Source organism: Rhinoderma darwinii, unplaced genomic scaffold (assembly GCF_050947455.1).
Source record: "Rhinoderma darwinii isolate aRhiDar2 unplaced genomic scaffold, aRhiDar2.hap1 Scaffold_432, whole genome shotgun sequence".
Taxonomy (NCBI): domain Eukaryota; kingdom Metazoa; phylum Chordata; class Amphibia; order Anura; family Rhinodermatidae; genus Rhinoderma; species Rhinoderma darwinii.
Genome location: NW_027463830.1, coordinates 92,192 through 120,061, shown reverse-complemented (window position 1 = coordinate 120,061; position 27,870 = coordinate 92,192). Strand labels below are relative to the sequence as shown.

At 43.3% G+C, this 27,870-nt stretch overlaps 1 pseudogene; it reads left to right on the top strand.

The window, feature by feature from the left end:
• The first annotated feature begins 8,670 nt into the window (after nt 1-8,670).
• LOC142712499 (gamma-tubulin complex component 5-like) overlaps nt 8,671-27,870 on the top strand; it is a 39,466-nt pseudogene continuing 20,266 nt past the window's right edge.

Sequence of the window (27,870 nt, the reverse complement as noted above, 5' to 3'; positions counted from 1 at the left end):
GAGGGTGGGAGGCAGTTCACATCAGAACAGAAGCTCTGCAAGGTTTTTCTGACATCCTGCAAAGATATTCAAGCAGAAACTGTCCAAATACTCACAAATTCAATGAATGCAAGAATTGTGAAGGTGATATCAAAGAAGGGGTCCTATGTTAACATGTAACTTGGCCTGCTAAGTTTTTTCGATTGAAAGAGGTTTTGATTTCTGTAAATATGACCTCCTGATGCTGCAAATTCAACAAATTACCATTTTAGTTCTCTTTACAACCTTTAAAATGTTTTGATCTCTGTTGTGCATAATAATTTGAAACAGTGCATTTTGAGTTTTTTAATTCTAAAAAAAATCTGTTATCATTAGGAGATTTGTTCAATAAAATTAGCATTATACTCCAACGGTTGATGGCTTGAAGATTATACTGACTGTCTTTTGCATCGACTATTTAGGAAAATCAGCGAAAAATAACATTTGCATAATAATTTGGAACGCGGTGTATACAGTACCACAACCAAGCTCAGTACATAAATACAGCAGTAGAACCAAGCTCTGACATATATACAGCACCACAACCAAGCTCAGTACATAAATACAGTACTAGAACCAAGCTCAGTACATGAATACTGCACTAGAACAAAGCTCTGACATATATACAGTACCAGAACCAAGCTCAGTACATAAATACAGCACTAGAACCAAGGTCAGTACATATATACAGTCCCAGAACCAACCTCAGTACATAAATACAGCACCAAAACCAATCTCAGTACATATATACAGCCCCAGAACCAAGCTCATTACATATATACAGCACCAAAACAATCTCATACGTATATACAGCACCAGAACAAAGCGCAGTACTTACATACAGCATCAGAACAAATCTCATACGTGTATATATAGCACCAGAACAAAGCTCAGTACATATATACAACACCAGAACAAATACAGCTCAATTTAGTGCAATCCCTGCCGTATAGGTTTGTACGGCGTAAAACGACAGCTCCCAGCATGGCACGAACAATGGTAAGGATATGCTGGGAGATGCTGTTTCACAAAAAAAAAATCATATCATAATCAAACCACTCATCATCTCGCTGCAGTTCATACAGTGACTACATTACTGATTAAAGGCAGAACATTTACATTAACCCCTTAAGGACACAGCCTGTTTTGGCCTTCAGGACACAGCCAATTTTTTCAAATCTGACATGTTTCACTTTATGTGGTAATAACTTCGGAATGCTTTTACCTATCCAAGCAATTCTGTGAAAGTTTTCTCGTGACACAATGGACTTTATGTTACTGGCAAAATTTGCACGATACATTAAGTATTTAATTGTGAAAAACACTTTGCATTTTTCTAAATTTAAATGTATCTGCTTGTAAGACAGATAGTAATACCACACAAAATTGGTGCTAATTAACATCCCCCATATGTCTTCTGTATGTTGGCACCATTTTTTGAACATCCTTTTATTTTTCTAGGACGTAACACGGCTTAGAACTTTAGCTGCAATTTCTCACATTTCCAAGAAAATTTCAAAAGGCTATTATTACAGGGGCCAGTTCAGTTGGGAAGCGGATTTTAGGGCCTTACATATTAGAAACCCCCGATAAGTCAACCCATTTTAAAAACGTCACCCCTCAAAGTATTCAAAACAGCATTTAGAACGTTTCTTAACCCTTTAGACGTTTCACAGGAATTAAGGCAAAGTAGATGTGAAATTTTCAAATTTCTTTTTTTTTTTGCAGAAATTAATTTTTCATCTATTTTTTTGTAACACAGAAAGTTTTACCAGAGAAACGCAAATCAATATCTATTGCCCAGATTCTGCTGTTTTTAGAAATACCCCACATGTGGCCCTAGTGCACTTATTGACTGAAGCACAGGCCTCAGAAGCAAAGGAGCACCTAGAGGATTTTGGGGCCTCCTTTTTATTAGAAAATATTTTAGGCACCATGTCAGGTTTGAAAGGCTCTTGCGGTGTCAAAACAATGGAAATCCCCCAAAAGTGACCCCATTTTGGAAACTATACCCCTTGAGGAAATTATCTAGGGGTATAGTGAGCATTTTGACCCCGCAGGTTTTTTGCAGAAATTATTGGAATTAGGCCGTAAAATTGAAAATCTACATTTCAAAGAAAATGTAGGTTTAGCTATTTTTTTCTAATTTCCACAAGGACTAAAGGAGAAAATGCACCACTACATTTGTAAAGCAATTTCTCCCGAGTAAAACAATACTCCACATGTTGTCATAAACGGCTGTTTGGACACACGGCAGGGCTTAGAAGGGAAAGAGCGCCATTTGGCTTTTGGAGCTCAAATTTTGCAGGATCGGTTTGCGAAGACCACGTCGCATTTGCAAAGCCTCTAAGGGACCAAAACAGTAAAAACGCCAAAAAATTTACTCCATTTAGGAAACTACACCCCTTGAAGAATCCATCTAGGGGTGTAGTGAGCATTTTGACCCCACAGGGGTTTCATAGATATTATTAAAATTGGGCAGTGAAGATAAAAAAAAATCCTTTCTTTCCAATAAGACGTAGCTTTAGCTCAAAATGTTTAATTTTCTCAACAAATAAAGGAATAAAAGAACCCCAACATTTGTAAAGCAACTTCTCTGGAGTACGGCAATACCCCATTTGTGGTCATAAACTGCTGTTTGGGCACACGGCAAGGATCAGAAGGGAAGCAGTGCCATTTGGCTTTTGGAGCACAGATTTTGCTGGAGTGGTTTCTTGACACCATGTCACTTTTGCAAAGCTCCTAAGGTACCAGTACAGCGGAAACTCCCCAAAAGTGACTCGATTCACGAAACTACACCCCTTGAGGAATTCATCTAGGGGTGTAGTGAGAATTTTGACCCCACAGGTGTTTCATAGATTTTATTAGAATTGGTGAAAATAAAAAAAATCCTTTTTCTTCAATAAGACGTAGTTTTAGCTGAAAATTTTTAATTTTCTCAACAAATAAATTTAAAAAAGCACCCCAACACTTGTAAACTTCTCCTGTGTACGGCAATACCGTATATGTGGTCATAAACTGCTGTTTGGGCACAGAGTAGGGCTCAGAAGGGAAGGAGCGCCATTTGCTTTTGGAGTACAGATTTTGCTGGATTGGTTTCTGGGCGCTATGTCGCATTTGCAAAGTCCCTGTGGGACCAAAACAGTGGACCCCCCCAGAAGTGACCCCATTTTGGAAACTACACCTCTCAAGGTATTCACCTAGGGGTGTAGTGAGCATATTAACCCCGCAGGTGATTGGCAGAAATTGGTGTGCACTCGATGTTGCAGAGTGATAATGGGATTTTTTCCATAGATATGCCAATATGTGGTGCCCAGCTTGTGCCACCATAACAAGACCGCTCGCTTATTATTATGCTGTGTTTCCCGGTTTTAGAAATACCCTATGTGTGGCCCTAATCTTTTGCCTGGACATTCGACCAGGCTCAGGAGTGAAAATGTACCATGTAAAATTAAGACCTAATTTGGCCATTTACAAAGTGTTGGATCACAATTGCAGAGGCTCTGATGTGAAATAATAAAAGAAACTGCTGAAAAGTGACCCGATTTTAGAAACTGCACCCCTCAAGGCATTTATTAAGGGGTGTAGTGAGCATTTTCACCCCACAGGCCTTTTCCATGAATGATTGCGCTGCGGAAGGTGCAAAGTAAAAATTTCAATTTTTCCCTAGATATGCTATTTCAGTGGCAAATATGTTGTGCCCAGCTTGTGCCACTGGAGACACACACCCCAAAATTTGTTAAAAGGGTTCTCCCGGATATGGCGATGCCATTTATGTGGAAGTAAACTGCTGTTTGGGCACACTGTAGGGTTCAGAAGGGAGGTAGCACCATTTGGCTTTTGGAGCGTGGATTTTGCTTGGTAGTAGTTTTGTTTGGAGTCTTACTGGTGTTTCAGTTTATAATGTGGGGGTACATGTAAGCCGGGCGGAGTATATAAGGGGCATAGTCAGGTGGTATAATAATGGGGTAAAAAAAATAAATAAAATAGTCCATAGATATTTGTTACGCTGTGACACAATCCTTTCTGCACAGGCCGGTGTCTCACTAATAAATGGTCCTTACTTATTCCCCTTTTGGTCCACACTCGGCATCTTTGCAGTTTGGGGAATTTTGCTGGGAAGTGTTGTCCTGGTATAATACGGGCACTCTCGCTTCCAGCGGATATGTTTGAGCCCTCCCCTTCCTGGTTCCCTAATTTTAGGGGCCTTGATATTTCACCACTTGAAACACAAGAAATGTTCCCCTCGGGTCGGCACAACTGCATATTTTTTCTTTCCTAACTTATTGGAGCCTTAACTCATTTTAACTTTTTTCATAGACGTAGTGGTATGAAGGATGTTTTTTTTGCGGGACGAGTTGTAGTTTTTATTGGTACCATTTTGGGGTACATGCGACTTTTTGATCACTTGTTATCCTTTTTTTTTTGGGAGGCAAGGTGACCAAAAACCAGCAATTGTGGATAGTTTTTTAGTTCTTTTTATACAGTGTTCACCAAGCGTTATAAATTACATGTTTCCTTTATTCTGCGGGTCAGTCCGATTCTGGTGATACCTAATTTATAGCACTTTTTTATGTTTTACAACTTTTTGCACAATAAAATTACTTTTGTAAAGAGAATGGATTTTTTTCTGTTGCCAAGTTGTGAGAGCCATCTTTTTAATTTTTTCGTCAACTGAGCTGTATGAGGGCTTGTTTTTTGCGAGATGAGTTATAGTTTTTATAGGTACCATTTTTGGGTACATGCGACTTTTTGATCACTTTTTATTTAAATTTCTGGAAGACAAAGTGACCAAAAAATAGCAATTATGTCAGTATTTTTTAGTTTTATTTTTTTACGGCGTTCACTGTGCGGAATAAATAACATAATATTTTTATAGTTCAGGTCGTTACTGTCGCAGCAATACCAAATATGTATGGCTTTATTATTTTTTTCAATAATAAATGACTTGAAAAGGGAAAAAGGGCGATTGTGTTTTATGTTTTTACTTGAAACTTTTATTGTATTTTTTAAAACTTTTATTTTTACACTTTTTTTTTTTTGCACTATTCTTTAGTCCCACTAGGGGACTTGAAGGTCCAACTGTTTGTTTGAAGTTCTAATACAATGCACTACCTATGTGGGAAGGAAGCACTACCTATGTAGGAAGGAAGCAGATAGGAAGCCAATGTTAGGCCTCCTGTTGCCATAGTAGCAGTCGCCAGCCGTGCCATCGCATGGCAGGCTGCCGATTTGATACAAACCACTTTGATGCAGTGATCGCATTGGATCGCTGCATTGAAGGGGTTAGTGGCAGGAATCGGAGCTAGCTCCGGTTCCTGCCTTTACAGTGGGATGTCCGCTGTAACATACAACGGACACCCACTGCTGATGACGCCGGCTCAGCTTCTGAGCCGGAAGCTGAGCCGGAAGCTGAGCCGGCGCCATCTTGCTGATGGTACCGCCGACGACGGGGCATAGGAGTATTTTGTTGCTGGCAGACCGGGAGGTAAGTATTAGGCCTCCGATCGCCTTTGCAGCCACCGGCAACCCAGCGATCACGTTGCTGGGGTGCCGGTGGCTATAAACTCCTCACATGCTACGATCTCTATTGAACGCAGCATTTGAGGGATTAATCGGTCGGATCGGAGGTTAGCTCCGGTCCTGGCTGATACCCTAGGGTGCCAGCTAACATACAGATGTCACCCAGCGGTTATGTTGCTGGCTCAGCTCCTGAGCCAGTTCCATCTCCTTCACGTACAGTTACGTGGAATTGCGTGAAAACACCAGTTCCCATCACGTAACTGTACGTGAAAATCTGGGGAGGGGTTAAGTGACTCACCGGTGACATCTCAGATTCTAGTTCTTTTCTTCTCCATCCGGTCCAGACCTCTATGATGGATTTCTCCCGGCGATGACCCATTTCTGCAGTTTTCTGCTCAGATGTCTTCAGCTTCTCACTTTTAAAACATTTCTGCACCTATAAACAAAGTTAAAATTCTCAACACCTCTAAATATAATAAAGCGCTATACACTGCACCTCTAACTATAATAGCGCCATACAGTGTCCCTGATTATAATAGAACCATACACTGTCATACACACACCTCGCCCCCCCCTGTAGATAGTGCCCCGATAGCCCCCCGGAGATAGTGACCCCCATAGAGCCTCTGTAGATAGTGCCATACATAGAAGCCCCTGTAGATAGCATTCCACATACAACCCTCTGTATATAGTGCCCACATATGGACTCCAGAGCTGCAAGGCAATAGTGCTAACCACTGAGCCACCGTGTTGCTCTACATATAGCTTCCCCTATAGATAGTGCTCCATGTATAGCCCACCTCTGTAGATAGTGTCTCACATATAGCTCCCCCTGTATATAGTGTCCCACATATAGCCCACCCCTATAGACACTGCCCTACATATAGCCCCCTGTAGCTAGTGCCCAAGTAACCCACCCCTGTATATAGTGACCCACATATAGCCCACCCCTATAGAAAAAGTGCCCTAAATAAATAGCTCCCCTATAGATAGTGCTCTACATATAGCCCACGCCTTTATAGTGTCTCACATATAGCTCCCCCTGTATATAGTGCCCCACATAAAGACCCCCCTGTAGATAGTGCCCCACATAGACGCCCCTGTATATAATTGCCCCCATCCCCACATATAGACTCCCCCTTGTAGATAGAGGCCCACATCCCCACATATAGACCCCCTGTATATAGTGGCCCACATATAGACCACACCTGTATATAGTGGCCGACATATAGACCCCCCTGTATATAGTGGCCCACATCCCCACATATAGACGACCCCCCTGTATATAGAGCCACCACTATAGATAATGCCACTCACAGTTTTATTAGAGAAAAACAAAAAAAACGTTACATACTCACATGATCCCGTTCCCGCACTGTCCAATGGCAATGCAGACCTGCTCTATTCTGAGAAGGTCTGCTGGAGCTGAGCAACGCGTCGTTCAATAACGCTGATTGGCAGGGCAGAATGACTTTCCCCGTCAATCAGCGCCTTAAAAGCACGGAAGCGGCGCGATGATGTAATTGCGCTGCTAGCGTCGTTGAAAGGCGCTGATTGGCAGGGCAAGTAATTTTGCCCCACCAATCAACGTCATTGCAAGGCGCTGAATGGTCGGGCACAAAACATGCCCGTCCATTCAGCGCTAATGCATGTATTTTCTGTCGCTAGCACCTGGGCCCCCTCCGGTGCTAGCAACGCCTACGGGCATGAGAGGGCCTGTGTCGTCCCGGCCCATACTTGTTGGAGCCTTGGCGGCGCGGGCCTCGTAGTAGCGGTTCCATCCGCTGTAGCAGCCATAACGGCTGCGAGCGGCGCCACTGGGCATATGGGGGGGGCGTGTCGGCTGGCGGTACAGACCCCCTCAACCAGCGGGCCCCGTAGCGGCCGCTACCGCGGTAGTTGCGCCACTGGTTATGGCTTTTGGAAAGTGGGGAGAAAAAAATTAAAATCTGAAAAATGGCTGTGGTAGGAAGGGGTTAAAAATGTGGCAAGCCTGGATTTCCTATGTTTTTTTCGTCAGTGCAGTAATTTACACTTCTATAGACTAAGTTTTGAATTTACATAGGTGCACATTTTAAGTATTTTACACTGATTTTATTGTACTAGTTTAAAGAGGCTGTCACCAGTTTAAAACTGCCCTATCTTCGACCTGATCTAATAGATAACGTATGGTCCGTGTCATACACTTCTCTTTACTACGCCCACTTGGTGAAAAGTAAAAAAAACGCCCACTTGTTCATTAAGAACGAATTTGCATAACACTTTAGGGTATGTGCACACACACTAATTACGTCCGTAATTGACGGACGTATTTCGGCCGCAAGTAGTGGACCGAACACAGTGCAGGGAGCCGGGCTCCTAGCATCATACTTATGTATGATGCTAGGAGTCCCTGCCTATCCGTGGAACTACTGTCCCGTACTGAAAACATGATTACAGTACGGGACAGTTGTCCTGCAGAGAGGCAGGGACTCCTAGCATCGTACATAAGTATGATGCTAGGAGCCCGGCTCCCTGCCCTGTGTTCGGTCCACTACTTGCGGCCGAAATACGTCCGTCAATCACGGACGTAATTAGTGTGTGTGCACATACCCTTAAAATGCTCCTCTTTGTAAAAAATAAACGTTTTTTTAAAAAAAACAACACAAAAAACGTTACTTATCTACATTAAAGCGCCTATTAGATTAGGTAGAAGACAGGGCGGGCAGTTATAAAGTGGTGATTGATAAAATTATTATATTGACTTCTTCCTTCATAGGGGAGCAGGTTGGCGATAAGCTAGAATCGGTCCTGTATATAACTGTTTAACAAACAGCATGGCTGAAAACTTCTGGAGTCTTAAAACTCTAGAGAAGATGAAAAGTTACGTAAAATATACTGTACATAGAGACACGCTTGTTAATATGAAAAGATCAGGACTAGAACTTGTGTATTTACTGTCTGAGGAGCTGGTGTACGAGCTTGGATTACTTCAAACGCATCATACATTGTCTCACCATGGCGACAGTCTGCTTGGTTTAAACACGTTGAGCATATTTAGACCCAATCAAATCTGTCCGTTTACAGTCGCTCCACCCCCTCACGCAAACGTGCCGTTCTCTACAGACGATTGGCTGCTGTCGGCTAACGTACTGAAGATTGGTGATTGGTGTATGGCTGTCCAATCCGTGGTCAGGTGACATTTGCCGGGCTGCCTGCTAATGTACGGGACATGGCGCACTGGACCCGCTATGAAAGAGAGCAGGAGAAGGATGTCAGGAAGCTGATCTCCAGTCTGACCGGCCTGGACGATGAGAGCGACAATAACTACCAGCTAGCGCTGCAGTACGCCGGGTCCAACTTCAGGTCTGTGCTTATTGGTAGCACACTATCCGCTGCTGTTGTGGAACTACAAGTCCCAGCGTTCACGTCATTAATAATGGGAGGGGAGACGGTGACTTGCTCCTAGTTCTGTATCACCTCCTTCTGTCTGTTAAATGAAGTGTTATTGTTGTAAACAGTTCTACAGCTTTATAATACCATTTGTATTTCAATTCCGAAATATTTTCAAGATCTCTGTTTGCTGTCCGTAAAGTGGAACGATATTGTTGCTGTGTTGCTCTCTGATGGCCTGAATGGTGTAGTTTTCTACACTATTCATAAAATTGGCCACCCGATGGACCCATGAAGTCAATAAGATCCATTAGGATCCATTCCGCAGTGAATCTATCATTGAAATACCGAACAGAACCTGATAATTCCCACAGCTGAAGGTTTGCTGCAACGCATCAGCAGCACAAATCACCTTCCTAGTCTTGTGTTTTGCTACAATGTATACTTATAGAATATCGCCAAGACTTGATGTATTGGGTCTGTATGCGGTTTCTTCGCATGAATGTATGGCCCCATTCACAAGACCGTACCCGTAACCACCCACATTTGCGGGGCCACACTCCCATATAAAGTATGGGAGCACGGTCCGTAAAAACCAAAAAAATACGACATGTCCTATCTTTTGCGGAGCCTTTCTATTGCATGAACGCCTTCCCGTAAATATATGGGAAGGTGTCCGTCAGCCATAGAATTGAATGGGTCAAAATTTACTGCTATGTGCATGGAGCCTAAGACTATGTTCACAAGACGTTTTTGCCTATGTTTGATGTACGTCAGGAAAAATTACCAACGTATACGTTAAACGTGGGCTTTGACGAATGCCTAACAATGGCATCCATTACCATAGAGTATAATGGTATTAGTTAAACGTATACGTCAAGAACTGGGGTCCTGATGTATCCATTATACGGGTATTGTTCTAGTCTATGAGTGACGCATGCCACTATTAGGCTATTATGGTATCCATTTAATATATTGAAAAGCACATGACATATATGTTAAATGTATACCTGTGACATGTCATCCAGTGGCATACGTCACCCATAGGCTCCTATTTTTAAAAAAAAACTTATTTAGTATACATATGTAGTATCAACCCGTGTGCATGGGGCGTACAAAAATAAAGCAAAAAGTTACTTAATAATTATATGCACCCCAAAATGGAGAAAATAAAAACTACAACTTCTCCTGCCAAAAATAAGTCATTCTACAGCTGGGCCAACAGGTAAACCAAAAAGTTATGGCTCTCGGAATGTGGCAATGATAAGGTCCCAAAATAGGCTGGACCTTAAGGGGTTAAGGAAGACCTAGACACAAAGATTTGGCCACAATCAGATGAACGTTTGGATATCGGAAGGTCAGACCCTTTTAATATGTCCATATATTTTGCCAGCTGGACAAACCCAGAGATCTAGGTTGTGCCTAGAAATTTACTTTTTTTGTTTATATGTTAATATTCCTATGGGGCAGATTTACCAATGCATTAATGCCAGCTGTCTGACAAAATTACATTACAAAGAATGGAAGACAAATGCTAGATGTTTCAGGGTCTGCTGACCTTTCCTCAATGCAAACCCCAATTGTATATCCTGGTGATGTTCAGCATCATACAGCTCCTTGGGTTATATGACGCATGGCACACTGTAAAATTAGGTGGGTGAACCCAAGAGTAGGTCTGCAGCATTTCTAGAAATCTGACCGTATTCTAGATATTGATGACTAATGTGCCACGATGTCCTCCTGTGATCCTACTCTTTAAGGCCTCATGCACACGACCGTAAAAACTCCCGTTATTACGGGTCGTAATTACGACCCGTAATGGGCTCATAGACTTCTATTGGCCACGGGTACCTTCCCGTTTTCTTACGGGAAGGTGCCCGTGCCGTTGAAAAAGATAGAACATGTCCTATTTCAGGCCGTAATAACGGCACGGGCAGCCCATAGAAGTCTATGGAGCTCCCATAATGACGGGTGGCTGCATGTGTGCACCCGTCATTACGGCAGCGTTGCTAGGCGACGTCAGTAAATAGTCACTGTCCAGGGTGCTGAAAGAGTTAATTGATCGGCAGTAACTCTTTCAGCACCCTGGACAGTGAATTCCGATCAGAATATAGAGCAACCTGTAAAAAAAAGACGTTCATGCTTACCGAGAACTTCCTGCTTCCTCCAGTCCGGTCTCCCGCCGTTGCCTTGGTGACGCGTCCTTCTCGACATCCGACCCGACATCCCTGGATGACGTTTCAGCCCATGTGACCGCTGCAGCCAATCACAGGCGAATCACATGCTGAAGCGGTCACATGGACTGCCGCGTCATCCAGGGATGTTGGGCTGGATGTCAAGAGAGGGACGCGTCACCAAGGCAACGGCCGGGTAAGTATGAATGTCTTTTACTTTTACCTCGGAAAGGGCTGCCCCTTCTCTTTATCCTGCACTGATGGAGAGAAGGGGCTGCCGATTAGTGCAGTGCAATTTTGCATAGAAAACGTGCCCGTAAATACGGGTGGAATACTGGTGATTCCGGAACCGTATTTACGGGCACGGGTCCGTAAATACTGGTGCAAAACGGGTCGAATACGTGTGACACCGAACCCGTATTTACGGGTGGGAAAAAATACGGTCGTGTGCATGAGGCCTTAGGTATAGAAGAAAGGTCCATAGACAGATGTCTCGTTCAGTGCTGGTGGGACATCTCCTGTGCAGATCTTTCTCTAGGAAGCTACTTCCACTGGTCCTATTCGTTTGGGTTCATCACAGGTCTTGCAAAAGGGTGATCATATGGATGTTACCCATAAATATTGTACACCTCTGCATTGTGACTGACATGTAAATCGTTTCTCATCTGTATGTCTTCATTTCTTTGTAGATTCCATCAGTATCTTGATGTAAGCAGCCACAACATACACAGGACCCTAGACGGGTAACTTTTTATTTGTTATAGCGTGCATATACACTACTATGAAGGAGCATAAAAAATGAGCTTTGTTTACAGGATCTATGAAAAGTTTGTGATCCATTCAGATCTGAGTAAAGCTGAGAGCTGGAAGCGACTGACAGGGGCGTTCTTGAATCTTCCTCTTCCCAGCATAGAGGGGACACAGGTAACTGCCATTGTGTTGTCTTCTGTTTATTTCCTGAATTTCAATGACACAGACAGACAGATGTTTAGGAAAAAAATGAAATGTGTTATTTTGTGGAGCTAATGTGATTTGTTCTTCAAAAAGACATTAACGATAATATATAATAATAATATAAAGCAGTGTAGGGCAACAAATATAGACATAAACGGTAATCTGCCACCCATTGATCCTGAAAATCCAGCCCTGGGAAAACATTGTCCTAGTACCTGGTTAGTGGGAATTGACCTGATATTTTATCACTGTGGTGTTCCTCCCTCTCTTTGTATTTTTTGTATATTTCATCTGTTCTTTTTTTTATTTTATTTTTCTCAGACAGATGCTCATTATGCCATACTGTCTCTTCTACTTTGTTTTACTTACTCACCCAAAAATGGCTTTATTGAATTAAAAAGCAGATAATTGGAAACCACTTTTACCCTTTCACCTATGACAGCACCCCTGGAGAGACGTCCCATCCGCTGGACAGGAAACCTGAGGATATAAAAAGGACACACCTCTCCACACACACCAGTCAGGTTTCCTGTCCTCCGGCTACCTCTAGCCGGATAGTTCCCGATTCCTCAGCTGAGGAGGATCCTCAACTAGGAGAAGGGGAGTACAGCTCCTTAGATTCCTCAGGTGAGGATGAGGGAGAAAGAAATTTGTTCCCAACAGAGGACGTAGACTTACTCCTTAAGACGGTAAGGGCTACTATGAACATAGATGATCCTAAGGAACCTCGGTCAGTCCAGGACATAATGTTTCAAGGCATAGGACCTAAGAAGAATTAAACCTTTCCCATTCATAGGAACATAACTAACCTCATTAAAAGAGAATGAAAAAATCCTGATAGGAAAGCAGGTATTCCCAAATTCCTCAAAAGGAAGTATCCCTTTGAGGACGAGGTATGTAAGGACTGGGATAACACCCCTAGACTCGATGCTCCAGTAGCTAAGATTTCAAGGAAACACTCCCTTCCCTTTGAAGATCTAGGCTCCTTGTCTGACCCTATGGATAGGAAGGCCGACTTCTTTCTAAAAAAGACCTGGGAAGCTTCTACGGGGGCCTTTAAACCAGCCATTGCAGCCACCTGTGTGGCCAGATCTCTGAAAATTTGGCTCGCACAATTAAAGCTTCATCTAGAAGACAAGACCCCTCGGGATCAAATCTTATCCTCCCTTCCAACACTTTCCAAGGCCACAGATTTCTTGGCAGATGCCTCAGTAGACTCTGTACGCCTTTCCGCCAGATCAGCAGCCCTGTCAAATTCGGCTAGACGAGCTATCTGGCTGAAAACCTGCAAAGGGGACACCGGATCCAAAGGGAACTGTGCGCTATTCCCTGCTCGGGAGATTATCTCTTTGGGCCCCGCTTGATGACCTTCTGGAATAAGCATCAGATAGCAAGAAGGGGTTCACTGCACAAGCAAGGCCAACAAGAGATTCCTTTAGTCACAAAGGGCTAATAACAAAAGACCTAACCCTAGGGGACAGGACTTTAGATCCTCAAGATTTACGAGGAAAAATAAGTCCTTTCTCTTTAGGCCCCAAAAGGACCCTAAAAATAGGGACCAACAATGACGCCATAGAATCCATGGTGGGGGGGGGGGGTCATCTTTCCCGGTTTTTCAGGGATTGGCAGAAGATTTCAGCGAATCCTTGGATTCTAGGAATCATAAAAATGGGGTACGTGACGCTTACTACGACGTACCCATATGTCTTCATCATCAAAGATATCTGAGGGTAGCAGCGACAATCAACGGGTCCTTAATTCACCTACAATACAGAGCCCTCCCCTTTGGCATCTCACAAGCCCCAAGGGTATTTTCAAAACTAATAGCGGAAATTACCTCTTACATCAGGACGAACGACTTCCTCCTGATCCCATACCTGGACGACTTTTTGTTGGTTGCAGAAACATCTCAAAACTTGACCCTCCAAATACAAATAGTTTGCGCTATACTAGCAAAATTAGGATGGAACATAAATTTAAAAAAATCAAATCTAAACCCATCAAAAAGATGTGTATTCCTAGGAACTCTGCTGGACTCCTCCAAGCAGATGTCCTTCCTTCCAGAAGACAATCAGTCCCCTGATAGGATATCAGAGATCTACCTAGTCCATATGACCTCTTTCAGGAAATATGTCTGTCCTGGGCCTCATGACATCATGCATCCCAGCTGTACTATGGGCTCACTTCAGATCCAGGGCCCTTCAGTGGGACATTTTAAATCAGTGGGACAGGAGCAGTCTCTCCCTAGATCAACCCCTACACATCTCATCCGCAGCAAGGCTGTCTCTCAGATGGTGGTTGAACAGAGAGAACCTCATGCTGGGTATTCCATGGAAGCTAACCCCTACTCTCAACATTACCACAGATGCGAGTCCTTGGGGATGGGGAGCTCATTACGACTCCTCTTTTCTTCAGGGTCAGTGGGATCAACAGACCATTCAGGGATCCTCCAACTTCAGGGAACTGGCGGCAGTTCTTCAGGCCTTCAAGAGATCCATGCCAGCAATTTTAGGTAGACACTTAAAGATCTATTCCGACAACACGCCCACAGTGTCTTATATAAATCGGCCTCGCTGATGGACCTATCCTCACAGATCTTTTTTCCTGGCAGAACACCACCTATTGACCCTATCGGCTGTCCACCTGAAGGGAAAAGACAACCAGGTGGCAGACTTCCTAACCTTAGAAAGGCTTCGCCAATCAGAATGGTGCCGAATACAACCGTATTTCAGAAAATTATCCTCATATCGGGGACCCCATCAATAGATCTACTCCCATCCAAGGAAAACAGAAAGACCCAAAGATTCTTCTCCCTAAACCCTTTAGACCACCCAACAGAAATAGACGCATTCTCACAGTTTTGGAGTCAAGAGAGGGGTTACGCCGAACCTCCTCCCTAGAGTAATAAAAAAGGTCAGGGAAGACAAGGCCAGTGTGATATTAATAGCCCCCTTCTGGCCAAAGAGACCATGGTTCACGTGGTTGAGGAAAATTTCTTCAGACCAACCATGGGTTCTCCCAAACATGTCAGATCTCCTATATCAAGGCCCAGTAATACACCCTGACATTCAGAAACTCCATCTGACAGCCTGGAAACTGAAAGGCTAATCCTTAGGCAAAGAGGATTCTCCGAATCCGTCATTTCCACCCTACTAGCCAGTAGGAAACCGGTTACCTCAAAAATATATCTGAGGTTCTGGAAAGCATTCTTGAATTTTGCAGGCAAGGATATTAATCCTTTAACCAAACCAGATATCCCTTTTAATATTGGATTTCCTCCAGGCAGGGTTAAATAAAAATCTTAGGCCTACTACTTTAAAGGTTCAGATTTCTGCTTTAAGTTCCTTCTTTAATTCTAAATGAGCAGAACACCCCTGGATCAAAAGATTCCTAACAGCAGCCTGCAGACTCAAAAACCAGATGAGATCCCCAGTTCCTCCCTGGGACTTAAATCCGGTTTTCCAGGCTATGATAAATCCACCATTTGATCCAATGGACTCCATCTCCATGAAACTGCTGACACTCAAAATGACGTTCTTGTTAGCCACTACATCAACCTATAGAGTGAATGAGATTCAGGCCCTCTCTGCCTTCCCTCCACATACCCTACTGTTAGACGATAGTCATCTTAAAAACCTTACCAGGATTTCTTCCTAAAGTGGTCTCTCCCTTTCATTTAGACCAAGATATTGTTCTTCCCTCCCTCTGTGATTCCCCAAAAAATCAGAGGGAACAACAGTTTAACTGCCTAGACGTAAGAAAATGCCTAGTCCAGTACCTAGAGATTACCCAGGATCTAAGATCCTCAGAAAATTTGTTTGTCCAGTTTCTGGGTCATAACAAGGGTTCGGCAGCCAGTAAAGCCACTATAGCGAGGTGGATTAAGCAGGCCATACAATTAGCTTACATAAATCAGAAGCTCAAGCCCCCAGAGTTTTTCGGAGCTCACTCCACCAGGGCTGTGTCCACTTCGTGGGCAGAGAAAGCAGAGGCATCTCTAGACCAGATATGCAAGGCTGCCACATGGAGTTCTCCTCACACCTTTTTCAAGCACTACCGATTACAACTGCATACAGCCTCTGACTTGGCCTTTGGTAGAAAGGTGCTATAAGCTGTGGTCCCACCCTAAATACTGATTTCTATTTTACATCTCCAGGGGTGCTGTCATAGGTGAAAGGGTAAAAGATTGATTACTTACCGGTAATCGGTTTTTCAAGAGCCTATGACAGCACCCCGCTGTTACCCTCCCTATGGTATGGTTTGTGGCAAATGAGCCATCATTAGGTAGATCACATTGAGTTAGGAGGTGGCTGGGATTATGTAAACGACGTAGCTTGCTGTGCTATGCTGTTTCTGCAACTCCCATTCACTTCTATGGGAGTTACGGAACAGCATAGCTTGGCTATTTCCGTACTCTGGCCACCTCCTAACTCATTGGCCGGAGAGCAGCGACAGTGGGAGACGGTATTACGGGGTATTTACATTGTAAAGATAAATGCAGGTAGAAGAGGTGGGACCTGGTTCTATCTTTCGTGTCTATTCCATAAATGTCAGAGATGGGAATACCCCCTTAAAAGGTTTGACCCCAAAATACCCTACAATTATAGTTAAAATTCTCAATTCCCATGCTGTCACTCGACTCTGGTTCACCTTGAGGGCTGGATATGAACGTACTACGTTGCTTCCGTCCATTTGCTACTGCAGGAGTTTGTCACTTTGCTAAATGTCACTGTAGCATGTTGTGATATAAAAGGGTAACTAAACTTTTGAAAAAACCTTTGACTAATGACGTGTCAGAAGTTTTGATCGGTGTGGGTCCGAACACTAAGACACCCACCAATCGCTAAAACGAAGCGGCAAAGTTCTTGGGTGAGTGCTGTGCCGTTTTTGTTTCTGATCGCCTTCCCTTGGAGCGGTGTACGGGCTCAGTAGAAAGTCTGAATCTGTACACCGCTTACTCGTCTTTCCGAGGAAAGCCGATCAGAAACGCAACGGTACAGCGCTCACCCAAGTACTTCTGCTGCTTAGTTTTAACTATCAGTGGGGGTCTCAGTGCTCGGACCCACGCCGATCAAACCTGACCTGTGACATGTTAAAAGTTTAGTTACCCTTTAAGAATTTTAACTACAAGTATGCAATGCCAAATACTTTTGTGTGTATCTACAATATTTTTTCTTTTTTGACAAAAAAGTATTTAACATTGCATATAGTTTCTGGCTAACACGGTACTACACTATTTTTACCTATGAGTAGATTACAAAAAAAAAACCTTTTCTTCTCTTATAGGTATGGATAAATGTCAGACAAACCCTTTTAATATCTGTGTAATGAATGTTTTGTTTTAATGTTATTTAAAACCTAAAAAACAAGACCGATACTTGAGAATATACAGTCAAATCGATGTAAATCGTTACATTTTCCTGACCTGTTGTGTGGATTAATCATAGAGGAAGAGGAGCCATTTGATTGGGGAAAATACTTGATGGAAGGGGAAGACATTGGTCTCAGTGCAGACGACACACCGGTAAGTTTTATCTCTTCTTATGTCCATGTAGACTTCGTATTGCGACAATATTAGTATGTGCACTCCATTGTTCCATAAAGGTCAATGATAAAAATGTATCACTACACATTCTGCCAACCCCACAAAAAAAATCAGCCGTGCGCTTTGCATGTACTAAAACATTTGTATCCTATGGTAAAGTGGAATTTGTGGACTGACTGCTAGTTAAATATGATTTCAGGAGTGGTCTGATATTAGTGAGGAGGAAGATGATCAAGAGACCCTTAGTAGGGAGGACTCAGGAATTCAGGTTGATAGGACCCCACTAGATGATGGGGAAAAGAAGAGTGCTGCTCCTGTAGTATCATGGAAAGGTAACTATGTGCTATCATTTGGTCTGTCTGTCTGCGCAAACTCCTGTGCCCCTGTCTGCTATTCATCTCATGATATTTTGGATGGTCATCTTATAATTCAAGCGGTTATCCCACCACCTGTTCCGCTAATTAAACCTCCTAAACGCGTTATAAAGTGAATTTAATGAGCTGTATTGGCTCCCAAAATACATTTTCCATCTCCTTTTTTTTCGTTTGGTATTTCCCTGGTGATATGCACCACACAGTAATCCCATAGTAGCACAGACCCCACTAAAACTTACCAACTAGAATAAATCCGACAACAATTTCTTTGGATAAAAAATGGCCACGAAGTTTATTAAGGGTAACATAAAATAATAATTAAAAACAGAATAACCATATATTGAAATCTTGAAAACGAAATATCAATATTAAAAACCAATAAAATAAAAAGTTCGCCCAGCATTAGCAGGGTGACAAACCCCTCTAAAAATAACGACAAGAAGGAAATCAAAGACCTGAAGGAGGGAGGGTGGGCGTCGGTCCAAATCTTCAAAACGAACTGCTTGATCACGACGGAACAGCTTTTTTTTATGGCCCATTTTCCAGCCTTTGAAATTCAAATGTCACATCAGCTGGTGCCAGCAGAAATTCTTCCTGGAGATAGAAAGTTCTGGAACCTGCTCATGCAAATGCATAGCTGACTCAGGTCCAATCACCTGGTGTAAAGGATCTGCCAGGCACAGCTTCGGGGTTAACGCCCATAGATAATCAGTCTGCACCTGCTTCTATGTCTGTGAGACTGACTCCATCTTCCACCACTCGGGGTGGCAGGCTTAGGAGTAGGAGAACCTATCACAGCCTGGCCAGACGGAGCTAGCTCCCGCCCTCTGTCTATTTATACCTGCCTTTCCTGTTCCTCCTTTGCTTGTGATTCTTCTCGTGTGGTTTCCTGGCCCTGCTGCAGCTTCTTGTACCATTGTCCTTGCTTCATATTGACCCCGGCTTGCTGACTACTCTTCTGCTCTGCGTTTGGCACCTCGTACTCTCCTGGTTTGACTCTGCTTGTTCACTTCTCTTGTTGATCACGGTGTTGCCGTGGGCAACTGCCCCTTTCTCCCCCTAGCTCTGTGTACCCTTGTCTGTTTGTCTGATGTGCACTTATTGAGCGTAGGGATCGTCGCCCAGTTGTACCCCGTCACCTAGGGCGGGTCGTTGCAAGTAGGCAGGGACTGAGTGGTGGGTAGATTAGGGCTCACTTGTCTGTCTCCCCACCCCCGTCATTACACCTGGAACCAAAGAATAATCTGCCCGGAGACAGAAACATCTGGAACCGCCTCGTGCCACCACCACAGCTTACACAGGGGATGCCAAGACGGTAAGTATCATTCTAAAAATATAGACATGAAGGGAGAAAAGAGGGAAGGGTAAGAGAAAACATACACAAAAACACATCTTTCCACTATAAAACCTTAGGAGGTTCGTGCCACCACGTGTCCCCCAAGCGATAGCTTGTGGGGCCCCTAACAGGATGGATCTTCTGGAGGCACACGTGACGGATCTTGCGAGGCACTTTCCTACAAGCCCTATAATTCCGTTAGTCTGCCTCTGCATCATAGTCCCTTCCCCTGCCGCCATATCGTTGCCGGAGTATGATTCTCCCTCCCTGCTCTGCTCACTACAAACCATTATAAATAATCTCATGACGTCCTGAATATCGGCATAGCAGGGATCCACTACTGCACACAGGATGCTATACTGTGAGAAAGCTCAATCAAAGACACTAGGCAAAGAGCATCTAGTGAATTCATCCGCCGCTAGGTGCTCTCTAGATCCGGACGCACGCTGAAACAGACTTCACATATGTATCCAGCTATAGCATTACTGGACGGAAGTGCACAGCAGCGTACTCGCAAAACCGCAAGGGGAGCCATCTACGAAACTAGGTCATGTCTATGGATTAATACAGATTTTGTAATGCGTTTAAATTGATACATAACTAACTTTTTGATATGGGATCGTTTTATTAGCACTTGCTGTGGTGGGACAACCTCTTAACCCCTACCCGCACGAGTCAGTAACTATACATCATCGCGGGAGGTTACTTCCCGCACGAGGACGTATAGTTACTGAGTCGGTTGGGATTCGGGAGGTCTGCTGTCACCGACAGCTGATACTCCACTCTTGCCGGCCAGGGGTCCTTTGCTGCTGATTTAGGCAATTAACCCCTTAAATGCGACGATCGTTTTAGGGGTTTCTAGCATATCGGCAGACCCCGCTCTGAAATCGCGTGGTTTGCCGATCGTTAGCATGGCAAACACGGAGGCCAAACAATGGCCTCCGTGTCTGCCATGCACAGAAGCCTATCAGGACCAACCTTCTGGCTGGTCCTTATAGGCTTCCTCTTAGAGTGACAGGAAGTCACTGTCTCGTTCCTGATGCACACCGTCCCCGACAGCTGATACTCTAGTGTTGCATCGCCGCTGATTTCGGCAATTAACCCCTTAAATGCGGCAATCGCCGCATTTAGGGGGTTTGTAGCACATCGGCAGCCCCCATGCAATCGTGGGGTTTGAAATGTCAACCGGAGGCCCGACAACTGTCTCTGGGTCTGCCATGCATGGAAGCCTATGAGGACCAGCCTCAGGCTTGCTGTCAGAGTGACTATGATGTCAGCTCATTAACATTAGCCCATGTTTTTATGGTATAGAATGAGAGCTTGTCACAGCACTGAGTAGTAATACAACCTTCAGCACTCCAGCTGTTGCGAAACTACAACTGACAATCAAAGGACTTATTATTCCAGCCAAAGACTGTCAGGGCATTCTGGGAATTGTAGTTTCACAACAGGCTGGAGTTCCGAAGGTTGCTGACCGCTGTTATACTGTTTTAAGTCTTAACCCACATCGATATTACAGAAAAAAAGTGGGACATATAATAAGATTAAAAACACAAAAAATGGCCATGCTCACAAATTGGGCCGGTATAATCCCAACAGGACGCAGCCAGGTCAAAAATGCTGCTGAAGGAAAGTGCTCAGGTGTGTTAAATAATAGCCACTCCCACTAGAATTGAGGGGAGTGGCGTGTGGTGCATGGGATATGTAGTAAAAAGTAAATGAATAGTGTATCATGTGCAAGTAGTAATAATATGTGTGAAATATAGGGGGCAGTACTGAAAGGGTCAGGAACGTGAGTGATGCATGAAGTGTCGGTGCAGTGTGTAAAACATGGAGGGCTAATGCGTAAATCATGAGGCACAGCCTATATAGCCTGGTACCAACCTATTTTTTGTGTTTTTAATCTTCTTATATGTCCCACTTTTTTTCTGTGTTTAGCTTCAAGTTTGGAACGAAAAGTTCCAGTTAGGGACTCGCAAGTGTGGGGATCCGTGACGAGGATTGCAAGCTTGCGTTCTTTTTGCCAAAATTACAACCAATACCCCATGTATTTTCCATGTTTACTTGTATTATATTTACTACTTTTTGGACGCAGCCAGGTCTTCAATGCTGGGAGAGCATGGTGTGTTGCGGTCTGGCATAGCAAGCAGGGCAGCCCGCTCTATGTACGACGAAGGCATCCCGCCGAAACGCGCGTCGGGTCTGACGGTCTCTCATTACAGGGTTATCATTACTATGGGTATGTCATTGTATTTACTTCCCCCATGCTGCTTGTGTCCATGAAATACTCACTTGGAGCATTATTTATTTATATGTCCTTATCTGCATAACAGTCTCATGGTAGATTGGTGTTTGGCAACAGACTTGCTATATACCTGTCATTATCATATATCCGTATCCATGCATGCTACTTGATCACAATATATCACCATTGCTGTATCTTTGTTCTGACTATGTTACTTACTAGTCTGGTTGCCTCACCTTAGTTCATGTTACCAAATTTTGGTCCCACTTCTCTGTATTTACATTCCCTGTAATCTTTGAACGTTTTTATCCATGACTAATTTTTTATCATTGTTATATATGTCAATAAAGATTGTGATTATTCTGCTCTATTTTTTGTGTTAATTGTACCCCATTCTTTGTAGGTGTTATATCAGTTGTTGAGGGTCAATGCACCAAGTTACACTTGGTTTTACGTAAGATCTTGTGTTTAGCACTGATGCTATGATTTTTTACATTCATTAAACAAGATCATTTCCTGTCTGTACGAATAGGTTTTCGTTGCATAAATACAACAGCAGAACCAAGCTCAGTACATAAATACAGCTCCAGTACCAAGCTCTGTCCATCTATACAGCACCAGAACAAAGCTCATTGCATATATACAGTACCAGAACCAAGCTCGGTACATAAATACAGCTCCAGCACCAAGATCATTATATATATACAGCACCAGAACAAAGCTCAGTACATAAATACAGCCCCAGAACCAAGCTCAGTACATATATACAACACCAGCACAAAAACAGCTCAATTTAGTGCAACCCCTGCCGTATAGGTTTGCACTAAATTTGTTTCCAGCTCCCAGCATGACCCGAACAATGGTAAGGATATGCTGGGAGTTGCTGTTTCACAAAAAAAAAAAATCATATCATACAACCCATCATCTCGCTACAGATCATACAGTGACTAGAGTACTGATTAGAGGCAAAATAAATATTTACATTAAGTTACTCACCGGTGACGTCTCAGATTCTAGTTATTTTTCTCCATCCGGTCCAGACCTCTATGATAACTTCTCCCGCTCACAGCCCATTTCTGCAGTTTGCCGCTCAGATGTCTTCAGCTTCTCACTTTTCAAACATTTCTACACCTATAAACAAAGATAAAGATCTCATAGCCCACCCCTGTATATAGTTCTCCGCATACAGCCCACCCCTGTATATAGTGCGCCACAGATAGCCCACCCCTGTATATAGACCCCCTTTAGATATAGCCCACCTTAGTATAGAATTAAAAACACAAAAAATGGCCATACTCACAAATTGGGCAGGTATAATCCCAACAGGACGCAGCCAGGTCAAAAATGCTGCTGAAGGAAAGTGCTCAGGTGTTAAATAATAAGAGCCACTCCCACTAGCCTTGAGGGGAGTTGCGTGTGGTGCATGGGATATGTAGTAAAAAGTAAATGAATAGTGTATAATGTACAAGTAGTAATGATATGTGTGAAATATAGGGGGCAGTACTGAGTATAGTGAGTGGTGAATAACGTGTAAAATATAGGGGGCAGTACTGAAAGGGTCAGGAACGTGAGTGATGCGTGAAGTGTGGGTGCAGTGTGTAAAACATGGAGGGCTAATGCGTAAATCATGAGGCACAGTCTATATAGCCTGGTAGCAGCCTATTTGTAACGCCATAATAATACATAGAGCGGGCTGCCCTGCTTGCTATGCCAGACCGAGGTCTGGTCTTCAATGCTGGGAGAGCATGGTGGGTTGCGGTCTGGCATAGCAAGCAGGGCAGCCCGCTCTATGTATTATCATGGCGTTACAAATAGGCTGCTACCAGGCTATACAGGCTGTGCCTCATGATTTACGCATTAGCCCTCCATGTTTTACACACTGCACCCACACTTCACGCATCACTCACGTTCCTGACCCTTTCAGTACTGCCCCCTATATTTTACACGTTATTCACCACTCAATATACTCAGTACTGCCGCCTATATTTCACAAATATTATTACTACTTGCATATTATACACTATTCATTTACTTTTTACTACATATCCCATGCACCACACGCCACTCCCCTCAAGGCTAGTGGGAGTGGCTATTATTATTTAACACACCTGAGCACTTTAATTAGCAGCATTTTTGACCTGGCCGCGTCCTGTTGGGATTATACCTGCCCAATTTGTGAGTGTGGCCATTTTTTGTGTTTTTAATCTTATTATATGTCCCACTTTATTCTGTGGTTTACCCCTGTATATAGTTCTCCACATATAGCCCCCCCCCCCCCGTAGATAAAGCCACCCCCAGCAGATAATGGCACGTACTTTTTTTTTTTATTAGGATAAAAAAACAAACTATGCAAACTCCCCTTAATCCCGTTCCCGCGCCGCCCGACAGCAATGGAGACCTGCTCTCTTCTGCGCATGTCTCCTGGGGTTAAAACGACGCTAGCAGCGCGATGACATGATCGCGCCGCTTACGTCTATGAAAGGTGCTGATTGGCAGGGCAGAATGACTTTCCCTGTCAATTAGCGCCTTTCAACGACGCAAGCGGCGCAAAGTATCGCGCTGCTTCACTCGTAGAAAGGCGCTGAATGGCCGGACATGGAACGTACCCGGCCGTTCATTGCTTCTAATTGTACCTGTGTGCTATAAAAGCAGGTACAATTATAGTGCAGGAGGGGGTGGTGGCGGCTTGTTTCAGTGGCGCCACCAACCCCTCAGAGAGGCAGCAGGCCGCCGTCATGGACGGTGTGGCCCTGGCGCCCCCGTCTAATTTGCGCCCGGGGCACATGCCCCGCCTGCTCCCCCCCCCTAGCTGCGCCCCTGTATAAGGTAACACTATATTGTATCCAACACATACTGTATATGGCCTTGTACTGAGGTATAAGGTAATACTATATTGTATCCAGCACATACTGTATATGACCTTGTACTGAGGTATAAGTTAATATTATATTGTATCCAACACATACTATATATGACCCTGTACTGTTACAAGAAAAATTATATTGTTTCCAGCACATACAAAGCCTTATACTGAGTTATGAGGTCATATATATTGTATGTAGTGTATACGCAACCTTGTACTGAGTTATAAGGTTATACTACTGTATATTGTATGCAATATATACACAGACTTGTACTGAGTTATGAGGTTGAAAAAGGACTCGGTATATATAACTATATATATAATGAATACTCACTACACACTCACCCACGTGTGTAAAAGGGCTGGTATAATAGCTGGGTTTCACCTACTTTGGTCGCCCATTATTACTACCCCCTTTATAATCGGGGTCACACGGGTTATGACTAGTTCCCCTACCTTTTTCTTATACTAACGTCTACTTGCTTTGCTTCTACTCAACGGAATAAGACCGTACAATAAATACAATTGTATAGTAAATAAAGGGTACTATTTATTACTAACAATAATCACACTTACATATAAAATACACCAAACTGAACACAGTAACTGATCACCGTATAGTATCCGTATACCCCAATACATATAACACGTTAATATATACTGAGTATACTCACACTATACGTAGTACAGTATAACCACGATATCACAATCCTAATTATACCGCCACCCACTTATCTAAACATACATATGAATACAGTTACGTTAAAATACAATACACGCTACCTAATATCACTTTCCCTATATTCTAAGGGTTCAGCAATGGGTTAACAAGGAGAATGGGTTGCTGTGTAAATGGTAGGAAAGGGTTAAACAGGTAAAGCGGGGCTAGCAAGTTACTCAGGGCAGCAAGGGTAAACAGGAACTCAGGGCTACAAGGGTTGAAGTAAGGAGGGGGGAGAGCATAACGTGTAGCTGCTGCTACACGTGGATACTTAGCAGTCCATGTGGTACAAGTTGGTGAGGTCTCTCAGGAAGGGCCATGAGGCAAGAGCAGGCCAGGAGGGAAGAGGAGACCCTTAGTGGAGCCAGGTAGCAGGAACAAGAGAGAGAACTTTGGGACCGTATGTCCTTTTAAACCTCCCCGTGCACACCTGTGTGACATCACCGGCTCATGCACGAAAAAGGGGGGGCCTGGGCCTCATGGAATACCATTATCTAGTAGGGGGATGGGTATACACCTTTCTGGAGGGACAAATCTATATATATCTACACTCGCATGTATATAGATATAAATATATAAAACACTTCCCTTTACAGAGGTCATACCATATTCTATGCAGTATATACACTTCCCTGTACTGAGTTATAAGGTTATACTACTGTATGAAGTATATACAGACTTGTACTGAGTTATGAGGTCATGCTATATTGTATGCAGTATATACACGGTCTTGTACAGAGTTACAAAGTAAAGTTTATTGTATCCAGTACATACACAGATTTATGCTTCCTTTATAACTTTCCTCTCCCTATTTAATTGTGCATTTTTTAGAGGGAGTAAGGCTGTGTTCACATCAGTCTGTGTTCCGCTGAGGGGTTCCGTCAGAGGTTTCCATTGGGTTAACCCCTCACCCCATTGATATTAATGGTGAGGGAAACGGAAGCTTAGGTTTCTATTTGCCTTTCTGTTGAGGGGTTAAACCGACGGAAACCTCAGTCGAAACCCCAAAACGGAAGGGCAACTGTGATGTGAACAGGCCCTAAGGGGGACATTACTGAGCATTTGGCCAATGACAATCATGTGTATAGCTGCCTTAAATATTCTGTCATTTACACATGCTGTGTGTCTTCTCAACTGCTCCTCTTGTTTTATTGGTCTAGGTGCCTTGGCCTGTTGATATCGTTATCAGCTCAGAGTGCCAAAAGATTTATAATTAGATCTTTCTACTTTTGTTACTAATAAAATGGGCGAAATACAGTTTGGATGTCGTGCAATTTAATGGTAAGTACACTCTCATTCTGTTAAGAGTAAAGGCTATGAAAACCTTTTGATATCGGTTCTTTTTTTTTTTTTATGCAATGTATCTGTTTTTGCATACTAATCATTTTTCTAATATAGTTTTATTAAAATGTTTCATTTTAGCAATGCAGCGTCTATGTACCCACTATACATAGAAGCTGCATAACGCCGCAGTAAGCCAAGTTTTTCAGTCAGCTGGACTGTTTGCTTGTCTGACAGCGGCTTCTGTGTGGCTCTAACACAAAATCTTACCCTAAGGGTATGTGCACACACACTAATTACGTCCGTAATTGACGGACGTATTTCGGCCGCAAGTACCGGACCGAACACAGTGCAGGGAGCCGGGCTCCTAGCATCATACTTATGTACGATGCTAGGAGTCCCTGCCTCGCTGCAGGACAACTGTCCCGTAGTGAAAACATGATTACAGTACGGGACAGTTGTCCTGCAGCGAGGCAGGGACTCCTAGCATCGTACATAAGTATGATGTTAGGAGCCCGGCTCCCTGCACTGTGTTCGGTCCGGTACTTGCGGCCGAAATACGTCTGTCAATTACGGACGTAATTAGTGTGTGTGCACATACCCTCATACCGATCACATCTAAGTTGTTCAACGTAGAGCTGATTGTTATTCGGGTTAGATTGTGTTTGAGGTGCACAGGAGATGTTGTCAGTCCAAAAAGAAATCCAATAACTACCACCAATTTTGATATTTATTTATTTTTCTGTTGGAAATGCCTTGTTTTGTTTAAAAACTTTTAGGATTTAATAAATTAAAGTATAATGAATTAAAGGATTTTACGATGATGGCCTGTCCTGAGGAATAGGTAATCAGCGGGGGTTATAACACATGGGACTCCACTGATCATCAGAACGAAGGGGTTATGGCGCTCGCTGGAGCACAATGTCCCTTTCACTGTAGTACCCAGCACATTTAAGCAATGGCATTAATGTAAAATCCTGGAAATCCCAGTGAAGACTGAAAATTTCCGGTGGAGCCAGAAAAAAGAATAATTTTCCAGTTTTGACCATTTACTATTCCTGGAGCCTTTATTTGTAACTTCAGCAGGGAGGGAGCACAGTATTTGACTGTATTGGCAGCTATGTTTGCTGTGCCCATAACTTTGTTGCTTTTTGTCTTATTTTTGGTATGCTTGTAATGTTTTTAATTACCAATATTTTCATAGAACTTGTAAGCACAGCTGTGAAGGAATCTCTAAAAGCGGAGTCTGGATCTGAACCACAACTTCTTCCTCATCTAGTAACTCCAACAGAGCCTAAGGAACAACAAATCCATTGCATGTTTCTCCTCCGAGTCAAGCTTATGCATTTTGTCAACAGCTTGCACAATTACATGATGACCAGGGTTGGCAGTTTTATTTTTTTATTAATTCAATTAAAATGAAAATGATGTGAAGACCCCCATTTTTCTGTGGATATGTCATAA